The sequence below is a fragment of the Lissotriton vulgaris genome, chromosome 1_1, assembly GCF_964263255.1.
Source record: "Lissotriton vulgaris chromosome 1_1, aLisVul1.2, whole genome shotgun sequence".
Taxonomy (NCBI): Eukaryota; Metazoa; Chordata; class Amphibia; order Caudata; family Salamandridae; genus Lissotriton; species Lissotriton vulgaris.
In genome coordinates this window covers 534,169,695-534,190,800 of record NC_141685.1, presented here as the reverse complement: position 1 = coordinate 534,190,800, position 21,106 = coordinate 534,169,695, and the positions used below count along the sequence as shown (strand labels likewise).

Below are 21,106 nucleotides of genomic sequence, written 5' to 3'. Positions count from 1 at the left end.
GACAAAACAATGCCATTCTGAAAGTAAGACAGAATAGCTGGGAGGCTGCTATCTAGATCTATTGTAGGCGTGCAACATACATTTGATGATTAATTATTTGTCTTTGTTTAACATAAGGAATTATTAGCCGCCAAAAGAAATGGCCATTTGATCTTAGGAAGTGAGAGAATATGTTTCATTTTGTTAAGTGAAACGAAATCATCTAAAAGAAGAATATAGGTGTTACTTCGATGGGTCTCTTTGAAGCTTTGTGAGTTAGCCCTTGAAGTACTTTGTGCATTCCTTACTGATGAAGTGGAAGCCCAGTCCCCTATAGTCCTGTTCAATCTGCCCTCATATTTTTCCACAGCTCAAGTCTTTCAAGTGGGTGGGACTCAGGCATTTGACAGGATATCACTCCAGACTAGTGGGTCTTCCACCTAAGGTACAGGCTTGGGTAAGGCCCAGATCAAGAGCTGACCTCAGAGAATGACTCCTGGAAAACAAAAAGTCCACACATCAAGCTCTAATTGTCTCTGGATGTCATTTGGTCTTCTGACATCAACTGATGTGCCAGAATGGTCCACACAGGAGGCAGTGAATGCCCCTGACATGGTATGGGTGCTGTTTTTCTGCTATGGCGGAGGACCGTCTCCCCACCGCATTCTCGCAGTGCAAGAAGCAAAAACATAAAAATGGTAATAACTTTTAGTTATCACCATTTTATGTTTCCTTTGCCAGCGGGCGGGCCTCTCTGCTTGCGGAGCAGGGCAGGGGAGGAGTGGTTTTCCCACTCCTAAGTGAAATGAAAATGAAACTAATTTTTGTAAAGCGCATGTAGCTGCCCTGAGGCGTCCAAGCGCTAAGACTAAAAGTGCTGTTTAGAAGAGACATAAGGGCCGGGGGGAAGCTCTACTTGTTAAACAGGAACGTTTTCAATTATTTACGAAAGGAGGTCAGTTCCAGATTGGACCTTAGGTAGAGGGGGAGGGCGTTCCACAGCTTGGCCACATTAAAGGAGAAAGAGCGGCCTCCTGCTCTTGATCTCCTGATCTTGGGCACTATAGCCAGAAAGGCATGGGCTGAACGCAGTTGTCTGCTGGGGTGGTACGGAGTGATTAGAGAGAGGTTGATCACCTGGCCAGTAGCCCAGAATGCCTGATGGGTGATACAAAGGGATTTAAAGCTAATTCTCTCTCTAACAGGAAGCCAGTGTAGGCTTTTCAGCCCAGGCCTAGCAGATAGTCTGCGGGGAATTTGCAATAGTGTACGGGCAGCACAGTTTTGGATTACTTGCAATTTACACAAGGTGGAGTCAGGGGCTCCTAAATACAGAGCATTACCGAAGTCCAAACGGGATTGGATCAAGCCCTGCATCACAGTTTGTTTGGCTTCAAAAGGTAACAGGGGGAGAATCTTCCTAAGGATTCTGAGAAGACCAAAACAGGTGGCAGACAGTCTGGTTGCCTGATAGTCAAACGTCAGAGACCTGTCTAGCCATATTCCTAGGCTCTTTATGGTGTCCTTGGGTGCTGGTGGATGGCCCAGACAAGGGGGCCAGATCGAGTTGATAGAGGTTGGAGCAGATCGGCCTAGCAGCATAAGATCTGTCTTGTCTCCATTGAGCTTGAGACAAGACTTAGTCATCCAGCTTTTAACCTTCTCTAAACAGCCTGCCAGATCCACCCTGGCTGAGGAGTCGTCTTCCTGTACCAGAGAGACCACCAGCTGAGTATCGTCCGCATAGGTGACGATCTTGATCCCATATGGACAGACGATCTCAGCTCGCGGACTTATGTAGACGTTAAATAACGTCGGACTCAAAGATGAGCCCTGTGGGACTCCACAGCCCAGAGGTTTACTGGAGGAGATGGAGGAGATGGTATTTTCTTCATATACCTGAAAGGTTCTGTTACTCGAGAAAGATTTGAACCACTCTAGAGCTCTGCCTGATATTCCTATGTCTAGGAGACGCTGCACTAAAATTTTATGGTTTACCGTGTCAAATGCAGCGCTTAGATCGACGAGGACGACTGCCACCGATCCTCCTCGATCCAAGATTTCTCTAGTTTTCTCTGTAACCGCCAGCAGAGCAGACTCTGTCCCATGTAAGTGCACAATGACTGTTTAATCGGCCCTCTCGGGCCGCCCAAACCAGTCATTTGCATATCCCCAGCTCTCCTGCCCCTGGCTGCGCGCCTGTCGGAGGTAGGAGAGCAGGTGCAAAGAGAACGTGGGACCCGGCCTCGGGGTACTTTTTTTTTACTATAATCCCCCCACATGCGACCCTGCAAACCCACTCCCCAAGCCCACCTCCCCACCCGCAAGCCATGCCGCCACAACTGCAGTATGTTGCTTCTGTGCTAGTTACCCTGCATATCAGCATCCGTCAGGTTTCATCAAATACAGAAACTGTAGGAGCTTATTGATCTCGCTCTGCTTTGCTAGAGAGGACCCAGAATAAACATCAACCTTCTCATCTTTGGGCAAGCAGGTCAACAGCCCTTGGAGACTCCTCACATCCCAAAGACGCCTGAACTGTTATGTTTACTCAGAAACGTATGTGGATGGTCACTGCCTTTGAGCCACCTGTACTTTTATTGACTCTTTCTAAATTTTAGTCCTGCTGCCTGGGCTGATTCTTTTATTGCTGGCAGGGCCATCCTTCCATCCCTGGCCCATAAAACTCCTCTCAGTGCTCTCATCTGTTTTGAGGTGGCTCCTGCACCATCACTGGCAACCACTTGGTTATATTCCCCTACTTTATCTGTAATGACATGGCCCTCAATATTTCCAGTGATGTATGTGTGAGGAAATCGCACTCTTTTGTAAACGATAGAACAACTAATGTGGTACGTGTGCTATGTCAGATTAACGCCTGCTAGCGTTGAAATATCAATGTAAGTGGCCTAGTCCCAAACATCTTCATGGCCAAATTCGAAAATGACTTCATCATGACAGACCAAACTTGGAAAGAGGGTTTGGTATACTATAAAAGATACATAGATGATATCTTTTTAATTTGGAAGAGTTCACAAACTGCACTAATCAAAAATATCCAAACTCTGAATTTAGTCGATCCAAGAATACAGTTTACCTATCACATGGACAAACAAGCCATTCCATTTCTAGATGTGTTGGTAGAATTAAGAGGAAATCAGATCCAAACTAGTGTATACAAAAAACCAACAGATACAAACACAGCATTATTGTACAAAAGTTTCCATCCGCACTGATTGACTATCTTCCAGTTTCTCAATTTATGCGCATAAGGAGGATTTCCTCAGAAGAGAGTACATGTGACCAAACACTACAAGAACAAAAGCAGAGATACATAGATCGGGGATACCCTCCTGATCAACTGGATTTACAAATCAACAGAATCAATTCAATAGCAAGAGCCAGCCTCCTTGAAAAGAAACCAAAACAACCAAAGAAAAGGATGGTCTTTGTATCAAAATACTCTTCAGCATCAAGAGACATTAAGAAGATTATTCTCAAAAGATGGGAAATATTGGAAACAGAAAATGATTTCGGATCTTTGTTCCAAGAAAAACCTCTTTTTGCGTACAAAAGAGGACAAAATCTGAAAGAACTACTCACTGCACCTAATAGGCAGTCTCATCCAGCCACAGAGACTCCTCACAAAGGCACAACGAAGTGTTGGAATTGCAAGAATTGCAATAATGCCATCACAACGAATATATTATCTCACCCAAGAACTGGAGAAAAAATTCCATTACGACATACCACAAATTGTGACTCTGAACACTTGGTTTACACCATTAAATGCCCATGTGGACTCTTATATGTGGGCAAAACTGAGAGGAAATTAAAAATAAGACTTTCAGAACATAAAAGCAGAATATGAAATAAAAGTACTACTTCACCTTTAGCAATACATTGGTCAGAGCATCGTCATTCCATAGCTCAACTACAATTTCAAATAATTGAAGTAGTACCCCAAAGGCCTGGATTTGACAACTCAAAAATCCTGCTCCAAAGAGAAGTTTTCTGGATCAAAAGGCTTCAAACTTCATCACCATTTGGTCTTAATGACAAACTCGAAATGGGATGCTTCCTATGATTTAACTTTCAATAGCTACCTGATGTCCACAGACAGTTCGCCACACGTCAACCTAATCATTCTCAAATCTCAAAAAATCACAATCCAGTTGTTCATACAAACTTGAAATGATGTTCACAGGCATTCATTCATCAGCTTGCCTTATCTATTTAGTAATTCTATTATACTACCAATCCACTGTTATCAATATGTAAACCATCCCTTTAAAAGAGGGTAACATTGATCCACAGAACAGACTGTACGGATAATATACCTTTTGACTGTAGAAAATCTACTATCCTCCCAAACAACTTACATGCAATAAAACATGGATAATGTGCTTTCTGACTGCAAAAAATTCAACTTCTATTTACCCTCCGAAATAATAAATATGCAACTATGTATAAAGCCCCAGTCCTTTTTCAGCGTCTATTTCTGTAATTAAGCAGGATCACATTATTTCTCGTTCACTGAATCCGACTTCACTTAAATAGCTGTTTTACACACACGGTAGATATATGCTAAATCCTTTTAGAACAATAGTATAACGAAGCTTGAACAATAAAGCTTTCAAATATTTGTCTAGTCCTATCTTTGTGTCTATCATCGGGAATTGTTGTTTTTTACTCATATTTCTATCCACTATCTTTACTTATTTATTAACCCCTTGCCCAAATCAACATTAATTTAGATCCAAGAACGTAACTGTTCTTTTTTCGACAACATCGCAACAAACTAATTTTCGTAAATGTTATATTCTGAAATTGATGATATGTACACCACTTTATGACCACGGGTATTTCAAGCGGAATAATTAATTCTTACTCAAACATGGTCATTATTAACGTATTGAAACGTATTTTTTTCATGATCCAACACATTCCCACTAGCCGCGCGGGTAGTCCGCTGTCTATTTTCATTTAAAACCCACAGCGTCATCTCGCTGCTTCCCGATTCCGGTAGGACGCACAGAAGAGGCGCAAATCTTCCTTCTTCATCCGTAATCACGGGAAAGCCGCTATGCCCCTAAATCGGTATCCTGCGATTTAATTCGAACAAGATGTTGTTTTCTTCGGACTACATGTCCTAAAACGTATATGCCTGAGCACTTCCTTTTTTTAAAAAATTGTATATTTTCCTTTTTTCAGGACCCACGTCTGTGGCTCCCTTTCATCTTCTCTCAATCTTATCGGAAGTATTCTCTCCCCGCACAGGGGAGAAACGCTAAGTCAAATCATTTTGAAGTTTTGAATTTATTTTCAATTTCACACGTCCGTTTATTAAACAGAGTTCATTCAACCCTCAGGTTGTCACGACTTTGCCAACAACTCCCCAGCACTATTCTTGATAGGTAAGATGAAATGCGGTAATCATTACTTTCCTAAATGGATCAAAAAGGCATATATAATACGGATCTAAAATCAATTACACATCTATCAACAGATGCCATTGGCAAATTGCTTGACATTTCGTGTGTCTAAGAAACTCTACATTCATCTAAATAGGTAAGACTATAAAACACGGTTATACTGAATTGATTCTTAAGCAGAATTGACATCCAGTCAGGTTGACAACTACAATAACTAATTTTAGTTTCTTAAAATTGGCACTTGCTCCCTGTGAGGGACAGGGTGAAATTCAAGTCACTTTGCATTGCCCACAAAGTTCTGCACGGGGTAGGTCCACCTATTCTGGAGGAGATGGTCCAGCCTTACAAGGCCCCTCGTTCTCTTCGCTCTGACCACCAGCATCTCCTTCAGGTTGGCAGGGTGAAAAAGGCAAGAACCGGTGGCAGAAGGTTTTCAATAAATGTGGCCTCCTTGTGGAACTCATTGCCCCTACAACTGCGCTCGGAAGCTAGTCTTCTTCGGTTCCGTAAACTTTTAAAAACTTTTTTGTTCTCCGTTTAATCCCTGCATTCTTTTAGTAGTGTTATGTTCTGGTAAGCGCTGGGATGCCTATCGGTAACCAGGCGCTATACAAAACTCAGAATAATAATAATAATTGAGACTTAAAATTGAGCCTTAAAAGTTAATAACACATAAAAACAATGACACCGAACAGCATTGTCTAAACTAGTTTCCTATTCTCTTTCTTTTTTTAGTTCTTTTTCTCACAGACACCTGACGAAGGAACACAAGTTCCGAAATGCATTGGGCTATGATGTAAATGTATTTTTGTTAGGTAAATGAAATGTACTGTATATTTTATTTGAAAAACGTCAAATGTCAAAATAAAAAAGTGATCATTGAATCATTGAAATTATTCTGTTTGCAATTCCTTGAATACATTATTAAAATGCTATAAAAAGGAATACTACTTCTTGTAACTGCATGCCAGAGTCCTAGCTGCCCCTTGGGACTAAGCCACTTACATCCTCAATATTTCCAGTCATATTCAGCTACTCAGGACATCACCGCCTTTTTCAAGAGTACTACTGGACACCGCAAAGCCTATTGGATTGGATCACACACCAGATATTATTTGATTGCTTGCTCTAACCTTTCGCTAAGCCTGGGAAATGAGGAAGTGTTTGAATTTAGTATATCTTGGTGGCCTTATGGTGTGAAGTTGTAGTGCTGAGGCATTGTGTGTCAACATAACTGCTCCCAAGCCTCCCTGTGCAGGAGTCTTACAAGGTACTTTTTGCACCATGTAGGCTCTGAATCTAAAGGCAGTGCATAATCTCCTCCTACATAACCATGACAGGGGTAGAGAACTCTGAATTGCATCCGTGAGTGGCACTTATTATCATCCCTTTTCTTTCCTGTTGCCAACTCAGTTTGCCTATCCCTCTGTGGTTTGTCTCTCAGATGTTAGATATATTGCTAATGTCATTTACATTAAATGGTAATTCATTTGTTCAATAACTTTCCTTTTAGTAATGATGAAATTGACCAGAAAAGTCCAGCTCTTGTGGACATAGAATTGAAATTGCCAAAGAAAGCAAGGTTAGAAGAAAGACATCCCGCTTCAGAAAAGCTGGTAAGCTAGAACATTTTGCCTTTTGGGTGTGTTTTTGAAAGATAAATATATGATTTTTAGGTATTGACTGAAGTTGTGATTGAAAGATACTGACATGTTGGAGCCCCATGCTTGAGTCTTCTGTTCCTCAAGTCTTGTAGTGTCAGGAAGGCTGCACAAGTGATGTGCATTAGAGCCTTCTCTGGAGGCCAACCAGTGTTCATCACATGGAAGAGACGGGTGGCTACAGAGCAGTTCTGAAAAGCATGGAACTGGAGCAGAATTAATTTCCTCAAATATGAGTGAAGATAATCAATAGCATGAGGGGTGTTAATGTGTCACAAACTTTCCCTCATAAATACCTAGGGCTGCAGTCTTTTAGAAATAGTTTTTATGAAGGTTTATGAGGACTTATATCTCATAGACATATAAATAGAATAGCATTTGCTCACAGTCATGGATTGTCCTACAGTCTAATCAAAAACAGTTGACCCCAACATCCACCTGCTCCCTGCTCTTGACATTGATCATAAATGACAATCAAACATTGTATTCTCTAGGGTGTCGCCCCGTCCCCACCCATGTCACGATCCCCCATATGTTGCCCTGTTGGTGCCTCCTGAACAGACAAGTCTCCCTACCAAGGCCCCACTCAATCCTCCTCTCCGAACGTTCGATAGCAAATCTCAATGTGACTCCCAGCAGCCATCCGAGTCTCCCTTCTTCCCTTGCAGTTCAGTATCCACTCGTACACCATTTCTGTGTTCTCTACAGCGGTCCGTTGGCCAGAGTCTCCCTCAGGTCAGCCAGCATGGCGGCCCACGCCCTCAAATCTAGGGCTATAGATATGTAACTTTTACACCAATCTCAGACCTGTGGTGCCGTCTTGTGCTAGGTGTTTCAGTATTTGAATGCCACTCCATGCAGATATTTTCTTAGACTCATGTAGTTGCTTTCTTCTCTTTTGTTCCTATTCTCCTCACAATGGGCCTAATTCAAAGAGCATTTTGTGTGCTTACATTGAACTTAAATGTTCAAATTTCCACTCCATGTTCATAAAGTGATAATCTCAATTTACAAAATCAAGATTGGTAGAAAATTTGATGTGCAAGGTGCATTTGCAAATTGAATATGTCTCACATTTGTAGATTTAGGATTCAACTTTTTGGGCGTTCCTGGGTGTACACCGACAAAGAATATCCACGTACCTCATGCAGGGAACTTGCAAGTGAGATGTTTTGGATGCGTAACTGTTATATTTTGGAGTACTGAAGGAAATCAATGACTGTCATACTGTAGGAATGCCATAGAAGTAGGAAAATGACTGCAAGCACAGTTGGACAACCAAACTTGCTTATTAGTCTAGCTCAATATTTTTACGCACCCTTTGATTTAGCTGGTTGCTTATAGTAGCCCCGTCGCTATCTTTGCTACAAGTTAGCAGGCGTGTGCTCGTCAAAAGGGTGCCTGATGAAGACCGGTTCAACTGCAGTAGTTTTGAACCACTGTTTTGTTGGCTGGCTTTTAGGGGTGACTTAGGGTATTATAAAGTGTGATAAAGACATTGAGTAGTTGCCCACAGGAATGGCCACCAATTAGGATTTAGGGGTTGTCTAAGGTTGTGAAATGTTCTACGTGAGGGTTGGGGAGCATACTATTTTTTAGCCCACACGTGACCAAACACATAGCGGAAGAATAAAAAAAATAGATCAACCACCTCAAAGAACTACGGAACCCGAGAGGAAGGTGAATTAGAAGTGCGACAATCGAAAGAACTATACGCGGTTGAAAAAACAACAAAGAAAGAGTCACAATCAAAAAACTGGAGCGTGTTTTTAAGGACGAGACCCAGAAAAGCAGTGACCGCATTTACTAATTTTGAATAGAGAATCAAAATAGAAATTAGAAAATAAACCGACAAAGAGAGCAAAATCCGCCTGAAAGCCGTTGAGCCTTTAAAAACAGATAGCAGAAGTGTCCTACAACAGGAAAACAACAACAGCCCTAAGGAAGACCTTCTTTGTAAATACACAGGTCCAATCCTTAAGGTCGAAACGCGTCGGCACATCACCCTACCCATTCACTCACCCATCCACAACCTAAGGTTAAGAGTATCACTATCGCTGAGTCAACGGAAGTAAAAAAGAGACTATTAGTGCAACCATTATACAGTGGTTGGAACTTTGAAAAGAAATACAAAAGTGTTCTCTGACCTTAACACCTTTTCACTCTGTTACCTGAACCACAGAAAAAGAGAAAAATATCGAGGCTAAGTAGTGTATATACCGATAAATAAAGACAATGTAGTAGGACTTTATGGCAATAATGTAATGTCATGGTGAAAATGTTTGTTGTTTGGTTATACACTGTAGATAATTTATTTTCACAACTGTATATTAAGCTATAAGTATATATACGGCTATAGTGTGTAATATGTTTGGAAAAAGAAAAGAAAAGAAAATACATTTGAAGTAAAACTATTTTTCTAAAATGAAGGGTTATTGATTACATATTGTGTTTGTCTATAAAATTCTATAAGGATATGTTTGTGCACCGATCTATGTGATAAGAAATATATAGAGAGATCAGTTCATTAATTGAACATCATAGGTTGGGAAAATTAAGGCCCTGCTTTCAAAAGAATAGTATGAATAAATGGTACTAGAGGTAACCTGTTATAATTAACATACTATTTTTAGAGCAGTGTCCCAGCTGAATATATGACGTTACAATGCATGCATTTACAACTCCGTTTTTACATCGCAACATCCTTTACAACCCAGTCCATTACATCGCATGACACTACATCGCATTTTTAGAAACTACCTTTACAACGCATTCCATTACATCGCATTATACCTTTACAACGCATACCATTACATTGCATTTAAGGTAAGTATTGGATAGTATAGGGGTAAAAATTACTATTCTGACTCCAGGGGGTGCAACAGTAGGGTAAGTGTTGGATAGTGTAGGGGTAAAAAATACTATTCTAACTCCAGGGGGTGCAACAGTAGGGTAAGTGTTGGATAGTGTAGGGGTACAAATTACTATTCTAACTCCAGGGGGTGCAACAGTAGGGTAAGTTTTGGATAGTGTAGGGGTACTATGCGTTGTAATGGTATGCGTTGTAATGGTATGCGTGGTAATGCCTGCATTGTAGTGACATGCAATGTAGTGTCATGTGATGTAGCGTTATGCGTTGTAATGCCTGGGTTGTAGTGACATGCGTTGTAAAGGATGATACGATGTAATGACTGGGTTGTAAGTGCAGTGCGATGTAATGGTTGTGTTGGAAAGGATGTTTCCCGCCCCAGCTGTAAGTCAAACCCTGACCAAGTGTTTTTGAAAAGGTGCAGCTAATATTATTCCTCAGCTTTGCCTAGGATTTGTAATTTGAAAATGTGTTCTAGTTTTCTAACCTGGTCTTTCCTCAGAATCCTATAAGATGAAATAATTTTGAAATCTAATCATAAATTCCTCCCAAAGGTAGCATCTAATATTCATAGAGATCAGGAGATTTTGTTACCTGTGTTTTTTCTGTCTCCTTCGTTTCAAGAAGATGCCCCTCCTCACTCCTTAGATGTTAGGGAGACATTTTAAATTATTTGGGCAGATCTATACCTTTTTTAGATCAGACTATCTTTTTTTACTTTGGTAACCCAAGTCACTTTTGCAAGCCTACGTCTATTTCTACAAAGAATGGATTCAGTCTATAATATCTTTAGCTATTTTTTGACACAAACTGCTCTCTACCTGATAGCATTTGGGGTATATCTGCTCAGAGAGTTTTCATATCTGAGCTGTAGAGGGCAACCACTTGTCCTTCCCCTCAAACCTTTGTCACTCATTATCATCTTCATAATGTAGGTTCGGAGGGTTGTTCTTTTCAACTGGGTTCTGAATCCTATACGTTTGGGTTACGTTTGAAGAATTAATAGTCTGTTGTATTGTTTGTTCTTCTTTTATGTTCATTCGAAGGCTAATGTGACTTTGGTATTCCTCAAAAGTACTAACTGGGGAGAGAATGATGAATGTAGGGATAATGAGGATTACAAGTATGTAATTGAAACATTATTCACTTCTGTGACATCAGAGCAGTGATTTTTCACTGCTCTAACATCATGAAAGAGATTACTAGGCTCCAAAGATGGCGCTCTAGTGAACTGACTCATTGGTCTCCACAGACTAACTGTGGTCAGAGCGAAATGTAGTCTCTGCGAATGACTCAAGCTGACCTGATCAATATAATGCCAAGCTACTGACAAACTAAAAAAGATAGTTCTTAAAAGATATATGATCTAGGTTTGAAAGATAGTCTCAGAGTTAAAAATGGAAAATAACCAATGTCCATAAGATTATGCAACATGATGTGAATAGGTAAAAAAGGAGCCAAATATGTATTATCAGCTGGGTAGTGTGACAGGGAAATAGAAAGATTCATGAGGGTGGTTGATGTTTAAGAAAGAGAAAGAGAGGTAACTTGAAGATATAATACCTTCTTTTTACAAGTTATTAAGTAGAGAATGTAAGTGATAATTCAAGGCCAATTGTTAAAGGAAGACACTCATGCAGAGGACACTAAGGAGATAAAAATATGTGTGTCATCTGTTTACATTTATCAGCATTTCCTGAAAAAAGATACTGTTTCCAAGTTGTATGACAGTGAATGTAATTTATATGAAGTGTCACCAATTAGCACATAATTACTTTTTGTCTTGACTGTAATTACCTATTTTAAGACCACTCCTGTTTGATTCAGAGCCCAACAGCTGTAGAATCCCTGCAAGAAAAGAAAATGATTGCCATTCCATCAAATGTGACAAGCAATGACCCTGCAAAAAGCAATCGGACCCACATGATCCCTGATCAAACTGAATATTTGTCAAGTGGCAGTCAGCAGCCTGTCTTTGCTTTTACCCAAAGACGTTCACCTGAGGGCTTTGGGGGAAATCTTCAAGATACAAAGAAGCAGCCAACTGATAATAAAGGGTAGGTGGAACCTATGACATTACATTGTAACCTGAGTTTGAGTTTGAGTTTTAAAAGTTTTATATAGCGCTCTTTCACCAGCGGTTTCATGGCGCTGTAACTGGCAGATCTCCACAAGGGACAGGGGGTGGAGGACAGGGGAAAAAGAACTACATAAAAATTTTACTGAAAAAATAAGCTTTAAGTTTCTTACGAAACTGGGAATATGAGGTAAGGGATCTGAGCTCCAAGGGTAATGAATTCCAGAGAGCTGGGGCAAGGGTCGCAAATTTTGACCCCCCCCCACTTTTTCCGACGAAACCGGGGAACTGTCAGCAGGAATTTGGAAGAGGATCGGAGCTCCCTAGCTGGAAGGTAAGGGACAATCTCCGAGGAAATGAAGGCAGGGGCCGTGCCCAGTCGAGCCTGGTAGGTGATGGTCGCAAGCTTGAACTGGACACGTTCCCGAACCGGGAGCCAGTGTAAGGTTTTCAGGAGGGGAGTGACGTGTGAGGATTTGGGAAGGTTAAAGACCAACCGAGCCGCCTGGTTTTAAATCATCTGCAACCGCCTGAGACTATATATGCAGGTATGCCTGCATATAGGGCGTTGCCATAATCCAGGCGGGAGATGACCATCGCAAGGACGATCAGCTTCAAGGCCTCGAAGGTGAAAAATCGAGAGACCTTGCGGATGGTCCGGAGAGAAAGAAAAGAAGAAGAAACCACAGAGCTGACCTGGGAGTGAAGGGTGAGGTGAGAGTTGAGTTTGATGCCTAAAGTTTTACCGAAGTAGAGGGGACCGGAGGGAGACCAAGGGAAGGGAGCCAAAAGAGTGAAGACCAGGGACTGGAGCAACCACCCGTCAACACCAGCTCGGTCTTGTCGGGGTTGAGTTTCAGGTGGTTGAAATCCATCCAGTCCCGGATAAAAATCGTAATGGACTGGAAATTAGAAATAGAGGCAGAAGATGAAGAGAGGTTGAAAACAAGTTGGAGATCATCCGCATAGTTATATACGGTGACCTCCATTTGTTCTAAAGAAAAAATAAGGGGAGAAATGTAAAGGTTGAACAGAAGAGGTGAGAGGGAGGAATCTTGGGGGACCCTGCACTGAACCTTCCGGAAGTCCGCAGAGAAGTCACCCAGGCGAACCGCCTGGGTGCGGTCCCTCAGGAAGGAGGACAACCATACCAGGGCCGTACCCCCGATCCCCGCCGCCGCGACACGGGAGAGTAAGATGGTGTGATCCACCGTGTCAAAGGCGGCAGAGAGATCGAGGAGGACTAATGCCTGGAATTGATTGGTGTCCCTCCCCTCCCTGAGGTTGTCGAGGACCGAAAGGACTACGGACTCCGTAGAGTGTGCGGGCGAAAGCCAGCCTGACGGGAAGCCAATACCCCATTCTCTTCCACGAAGGTGCTCAGAGACCTGGTGACATGGCGCTCGAGCACCTTAGCCAAAAATGGTAGGAGAGAGATGGGATGATAATTGGCAGGGATCGAAGGGTCCGCACCAGGCTTCTTTAAGATAGGTAAAATAATAGCAGATTTCAAAGGGTTGGGAACAACTCCCTGAGAAAGGGAGCTGTTAAGAAAGTAAAGGGGGGGATCAGGGCAGGTGGTGTAAATGTGACGAAGTATGTGAGCGGGACAAGTATCAAGAGGAGAGCCAGATTTTACAAGGGGGATTAGTGAAGTAAAGGTTTCCTTAGTCAGGGGGGGAAGAGTATTTAATTGTCCTTGCGGGGAAGGGCACTGGGGGTCTACAAAAGACGGGGAAGGTGGCGGGATGTTGGCTTTAACCTGGCATATCTAAGTGACATTACATCAGCTGCAGAGTTCCTGGTCCCTGGAATAGAGGTGATCAGGAAGTCACAGGGCCTCTTTAATGTTATAAAAGGGGTGGGTGGGTAAGTTTAATCAACATGACGTTTGGTTTTGAAACCTTAGTAGGCAGCTTCTTCCCCATGTGAAAATAAACAAATCTATCAAAAGACCTGCGCATCGAGTTTTTATTTAACGTTAACAAAACTGCGTCATCTGCATAGACAACCACAGGCGCTTTTGTGGCACGCAATTTTGGATCATCCAAGATGAGCTCCTCCATATATCCTACATCAAAAGAAGAACAAGAAGCTAAATGAAAGGGGCCAATACACAACGTAGGCGAATGTCTAATGCAATCTCAAAGCTACCAGTGCATTCTCCTGATTGGCCATAATGGACAAAAGGCATTGTTATGATGTGAAGACCTTTTATAGCAGTTAATAGGGACTGGTATATTTCCAGTTTGTTTTACTGCCTTGCAGTCAGCTATAGGGGAATGTTCTTTATATGGCTGCACTCTACACCGTGTAGCCCTTTTATAAATCCAGCAAGGGCATCTACTAGGACACAGTTTGTGTCATTTAACCTTGGAGGCCGTTGAGTAAAAGTCAGTCACACATTTTGGGGAAGTCCCAAAGTTATTTCTGAAAAAAATGTATCCAGGTCTGCCATGTTGGATTTTTGGACGTCTCATCACATATATTATTTCTGAAGATAGACCCCTAAAGCAAGGGTCCTTCTTCTGAAATAACATTATTTAATGACCTCCACTCACTGAAAGTTAGCCAATGATAGGTTTATTTAGGGCATTACCCAGAGAAGACCTAGAATTTTAAATGACTGGATGCAGCACAGAATATTTTGAAACTCTGTGCAAAACAATGACTAGCTTATGCTGTAAGACTCCCAGTTTCAAATGGCGTCTGTGGTTTGCAAAGAAAGATCTGAATCACTGTAATGCTCCATCTTCAGTTCCACATAGATGTTCCAGGCAGCAGAGAAGAAAAAAGTCAGATGAACTGCGCTGAAGGATAGAGATATAGCTAAGAGGATTGGTGAGTCTTGAATACTGGGCATAAACAATTCTACTAAACAACACAAATATATCTAAGGTTGGGATCTGATCACCCTGGGATGGAAAACCAGGCTGGAAGTTCTTTTACATGAGGCGGTGCTCATGGTAATGAGCATGTTATGAAATCATTGTGATTTCCAGTATCTTTGCCATGCAGGTGAGATTTTGTATCGACTAATGGTTCTCAATGAATTTGGGATGAGTATTGTTTTTGAGAAGCACATTGACAAATTAGGTGATGAGTAGTGTTATAAATGGGATCTCTGGTTGGATGAGGCTTGCGCCAAAGCCAGGCAGTGACCACCACTCTAGTTAGGGCAAGGGAGTTACACTCCAAAGATAATCCGTGCTCACCCCCTTGGTAGCATGACACGAGCAGTCAGGCTTATCCCGGAGGCAATGTGTAAAGCCTTTGCGCACACACACAACAGCAACAACATCCTACGCACACTACAAAAGGAACTCCACACAAGGTTATATCAAAAATAGCCTTTGTATTCTCAAAACACATTAGAATAGTAAACACATAATGTACACTGTGCCAACTGGCACGGGGCAATATTTACAAGGGATTATGTACACCTGACAGGGCCACATGGACCACTGTCAGAACCATCACAAGGTGAACTTGGTAAAGGTAAAATAGATGACTTGGTAAAAGTAAAATAGGTCACAAAACGTACAACCAGTAAACACTGGTAATCACTGTACTTTGCATCAGTCTGTCACATAAACTACATTATGCACAGTATCCCAGAAGTCTAAATACGTTAGACCCTAACCACCTAAGTATATTTCACATTAGGGGCGTAAATCACATAGGGAAGTATAATCTCCCTAACACAAACCAAAATAGGTAAAACAACCTCATAATCATAAACCATATTTAGAGGTATCAAGTAGGGTGCGTAAAACATACTATACACAATACATTTCCTAGCACCAAAAGCATTAGCACATAAGTCACATTAGGGCCTGGCACCCTATAAATGTAACAACCCCCTGGCCAACTGGCCATCTCAAATAGGGGGGGCTCAAATGCCCTATGTCCATAAAGTCAGGGCTGCTGCCTAAGCAGGAAAGGTCAAGGGTGCGCCACTGCGCAAACCCTAAACGTTGCAGCTGCCCACTACTTGCTGGGCAGCTGAGAACAACAATATGGGATCTAAACGATGCAGCTGGCACTAAGTGCTGCACAGCTGTGCAGGCCAAGGTAGGGCGAAGGAGTGAGTCTCACTCCTAGATTCAAAAGAACATGTCCTCTGAAAGAAAAGTCCTAAACCGTGCAGCTGCCCACAACTTGCTGGTTCAGAAAAGGGGGTGGTGATGGACAGTGTATCTGAATGAAGCAGAACACTCCTACCCAGTCAACAGATCAGGGCTTGATCCATCACCGTTTTTTAGCTCACTGCACCATCCCAGCTCAGAACCTGGCTACATGCAAATTAGTCTGTCCCTGGCCCAGTGCATCATGGGAACAGGGCAGACCAAACTACCAAGCCAATTCTTTTACTGGAAAGGAAACAAGCTTCCGGGGACCGGTTTCTGGCATTACAGCCGTCTTCGGCCCGGCTTGCTTGAATCCTGATGGTGCAGTGAGCAAGGGACTCATGTCTGAGCATACCCTTCCACGCTTATGGTGGACAAAACGAATCAGAAAAGGGGGTGGTGATGGACAGAGTATCTGAATGAAGCAGAACACTCCTACCCAGTCAACAGATCAGGGCTTGATCCATCACCGTTTTTTAGCTTACTGCACCATCCCAGCTCAGAACCTGGCTGCATGCAAATTAGTCTGTCCCTGGCCCAGTGCATCATGGGAACAGGGCAGACCAAACTACCAAGCCAATTCTTTTACTGGAAAGGAAACAAGCTTCCGGGGACCGGTTTCTGGCATTACAGCCGTCTTCGGCCCGGCTTGCTTGAATCCTGATGGTGCAGTGAGCAAGGGACTCATGTCTGAGCATACCCTTCCAAGCCAGGTACTGAGCTGGGATGGTACAGTGAGCTAAAAAACGGTGATGGATCAAGCCCTGATCTTTGGACAGGGTAAGAGTGGTCTGCTTAATTCAGACACTCTGTTCATCACCACCCCCTTTTCTGAATCATTTTGTCCACCAAAAGCGTGGAAGGGTATACTCAGATGTGAGTCCCTTGCTCATTGCACCATCAGGATTCAAGCAAGCCGGGCCGACGACGGCTGAAATGCCAGAAACCGGTCCCCGGAAGCTTGTTTCCTTCCCAGTATAAGAATTGGCTTGGTAGTTTGGTTTGCGCTGTTCCCATCATGCACTGGGACAGGAACAGAATAATTTGCATGTAGCCAGGTTCTGAGCTGGGATGGTGCAGTGAGCTAAAAAACGGTGATGGATCAAGCCCTGATCTTTCGACAGGGTAAGAGTGGTCTGCTTAATTCAGACACTCTGTTCATCACCACCCCCTTTTCTGAATCATTTTGTCCACCATAAGCGTGGAAGGGTATACTCAGATGTGAGTCCCTTGCTCATTGCACCATCAGGATTCAAGCAAGCCGGGCCGACGACGGCTGAAATGCCTGAAACCGGTCCCCGGAAGCTTGTTTCCTTCCCAGTATAAGAATTGGCTTGGTAGTTTGGTTTGCCCTGTTCCCATCATGCACTGGGACAGGAACAGACTAATTTGCATGTAGCCAGGTTCTGAGCTGGGATGGTGCAGTGAGCTAAAAAACGGTGATGGATCAAGCCCTGATCTTTGGACAGGGAAAGAGTGGTCTGCTTAATTCAGACACTCTGTTCATCACCACCCCCTTTTCTGAATCACTACTTGCTGGGCAGCTCTAAAAGGTAAACTGCGGCATGGGCTCTCAGTAGCCCTTCAAACAAATTGCGCCAAACGGTGGAGCCCTCTAGGTTCTAAAAAGCATAGTGTAGCCCGCACGGGCTCTAAATTACATAAGTCCCAAGCCCCTCCTGGGTTCTCTAAAAATAAGGGGTGAAGCGGGAGAGCCACTCCGGCTCTGTAAATCAATAATGTGCCTCTGGGAGCCATCTAGGCTCTGAAAATAATTGGGGCTTTGTTGGAGCCCTCAGGCTCTATGAAATAAGATGCCCAGAATGTTGGAGCGGACTGGCGCTCTGAGACAAGGAAGGAACCCACAGGTTGGAGCGGCCCACTGAGCACACGGGCCGCTCTGACTCGGTGCCCTACTGGCACCACATCCGTCGCCTCCCCCCCGGAGGCCTACTCACCGGCTCTGTCGGGGGAGGCTCTCTCATTAGAGGCGGCGGCGCTTGTGGGGCACTCTCTCCTAATGAGAGCCCCGCCTTCTCCTTCACCAGGACCCCCTCTCTGGACCCGGGACTCTGCTACTATGCTCCGGGAGGCGGGTGGATTCCCGTTCTCCCTCGTTATACATCTCGGGGCTCCCATCAGCTCACGGGAGCCCCGCACCGACGACACGCAAACTCCGGTCCGACCGCGGCGTCACTTTCGCTTCCATCTCACAGCCCCACCCACAACCAGGCGGGCAGCGGTGGCAATCTTGGCAAAGTCACGGGGTGGGCACCCGCACAGATAAATCAAAAAAGGGCAAAGTCGCGGGGTGGGCACCCGCGCACTATTAGAGAAAACAGCGGCCATATGCAGGATTGGCACCTGCCATAGAGCTTGCAATATAAGCGGGCTGGGCACCCACAAAGTCCCTGAAATCTCGAGGGAATCCCTACGCCGGGGATTCCTTCTGGAAGGCATTGCAGCACAGCGCTGTGGAGGTAATTTAAAATAAAGCGCTCGCAAGGCGCTGGGACAGGCAAAAGGTCCTCCAAGATAAAGAAGGGATCCTAGGGCATGTTAGGAGGGTCCCAAGGAAATAAGGTCTCCAAAGCATCCAGGGGCAGGGCAGGGGCCAGGGAGGCCAGCCCTCCCCTGGGCTCCAGCAGCAGCACGCCCCTGGTAGATTCAAGTAGGAAAAACAAGAACTTTTCATGGGGTCACAGCCCCTTCTTTTATACACAACACTCCCTTTGTGACACAGCACAGGGCTAGGAGGGAACCAGTTACAAATGGTCCAGGAGCACTTGAGCTCTTTGTTTTGCTCAGCTCCTCTCCTCTATTCACAGGACAGGCCAGGGACTTCAGACGCACCACATGGGGGTAGAGTCAGCATTGTGGAAGGGAGGCCCAACCCAATTCAGGTCCCAGGTGCAACTCCTCCCCCCCATCTACATGCAGATCTCCATATTCAACACCGGGAAGACCCATCCTGGCTCCTGGAGCCAAGCACACCGACAAGCCCCTGTCACTCACAAGCCAGACAGTCAATTCACATTCACTGCACACAGAAATGCCAACTTCTAAAAGTGGCACTTCTCCACTAGACACAATAAATCTGTGCACACCGTAGCGCAGAATTTAATCTCACGAGTTACGCCCCTGCACTCCTCTCACATCAGTAACTACCATGAACACTCATATCCCCCATGCATTCCTATGGGAGGTCAGGTCAATCTCACCACACACATTCAGAGAGCGCACACACTTTACACTGGGCCACAGTGCTAAAGTGCGCAGAGACCAGAAATCCCTACCACTATGTCATATTGAAAGGCAAAAAGTTCAGGGGTGAACCTGTCAAAAGGGCCAAGTCTAACAAGTGGCTTGAAGGCAATTTTCTCAGTTTGATAATAATTGTGATTTTGGTGTATGCAAAACATGTTGAGTCAATGGCTGATGTTCTATGGGGAGAAGAAGTGGTTAATGGGGTGATTCAGAGTCCCCATCTCTGTGTGGCTTGCTCATGAGCCCCTGTAACAAGTTAGGGACAGCATTCAAAACTTTAAAAAGACCTCAACTCCACATGGAGTTGTGGGGAAAAGGAATAAGTGACGAGTGGGCTCCTATTCACAGAACATCTCTGTGTATTTGCACTCATCCGTTAGACATTCTAGGAGGCACTCCTCAGCTATGAAAGGTCTGTGGGCATGCGTGTATTGGGAGATGGCCAGCTTGTGATGTTCCAATTTAAAAGGTCTCCAAGCCCTACTCACCATGTGGGATTCACCAGAGGCCTGGTGTGGCCTGGCCCGAGCAAGAGAAAAAGCAAGGGCTGGATGAAGTGAGGCCTGGTGGAGCGAGACAGGACCCACTTCTTTTAAAAATCTAGATGAGCCCCCTCAGACGTGTGTATAACCATCACTGTAAATGTTTGCTCAATGTACTGCCATTTGGGTAACCGGGTTGCTTTGGGCCATCACGGAAGCGTGACTTTAGGTTATGCATATACCTGACCACTGGGACCCCAATCCGTATATGAATATTTTAAACTGATAGTAAAAGACTTTATAAAAAAATATTGATTGGCTTTTCTCCCTGTGTTCACGAACAGTAGATATAAATGTGTATTAAATGCAAACCCAGTCACACTCTTTCTAGTGAAGGTGAAAAGAAAATAGCTTCTTCAGGTAAATAAAATTGCACATGGGGCAAAATAATACATCACTTACCCCCACATGCATCAATCTCGGCTTTTGCGATTTCTAAATTGCGATAAAAAGCGATTCGCAATTTAGAAATCGCAAAAGCCTATGCATGATTATTTTTTAAATATTTATGCAATTCGGTAGAAATCGCTATTTCTACCGAATCGCATAAAAAATGCGATTTTGAAATTGCGAATTCGCAATTCCCATTCATTCCTATGGGCCAAAAGGCCCATAGGAATGAATAGGAATTGCGAATTCGCAATTTCAAAATCGCAAATCCTGATTGCATTTCAAGGGTGGTGAGGGGGGTTCAAATGAACCCCCCTGCACCCCTGAAATGTATTTTTCGCATCATGTTGCACACACACATGTCCTAAGGACATGTGTGTCCGTAACATGAATGCTTTTAGAATGGGTTTTCTGTGTTATTAACACTTTTTGCAAATTTACCGAGTAGTTCAACTACTCTGTAAATTTGTCCCTCTAATTGCGAATTCGCAATTACAAAAGTATTCATGCATTGCTTTTGAGAAATCGCAAATTTGCGATTTCTTAAAAGCAATCGCATTTTTTGGAAATTGCAAAAATGTTCCGATTTCAAAAAATGCTTGATGCATTCCAAAAAGCATTTTTGGAATCGCAAACGGACGATTTTAAGGAATCGCACCGTTTGCGACTCCAAAAATGAATGATGCATGTGGGCCTTAACTCCTCCACCGCTACCGTTATCTTGGTGGCCTTGTGGTGTGAAGTTGTAGTGCTGAA

General features: G+C 43.6%; 1 protein-coding gene across 1 annotated transcript in view; it reads left to right on the top strand.

Annotated features, from left to right (window-relative positions):
• The window catches only part of AKNAD1 (AKNA domain containing 1), a 425,253-nt gene that overhangs the window by 150,712 nt on the left and 253,435 nt on the right, over positions 1-21,106 (top strand). The window lies entirely within an intron of this gene.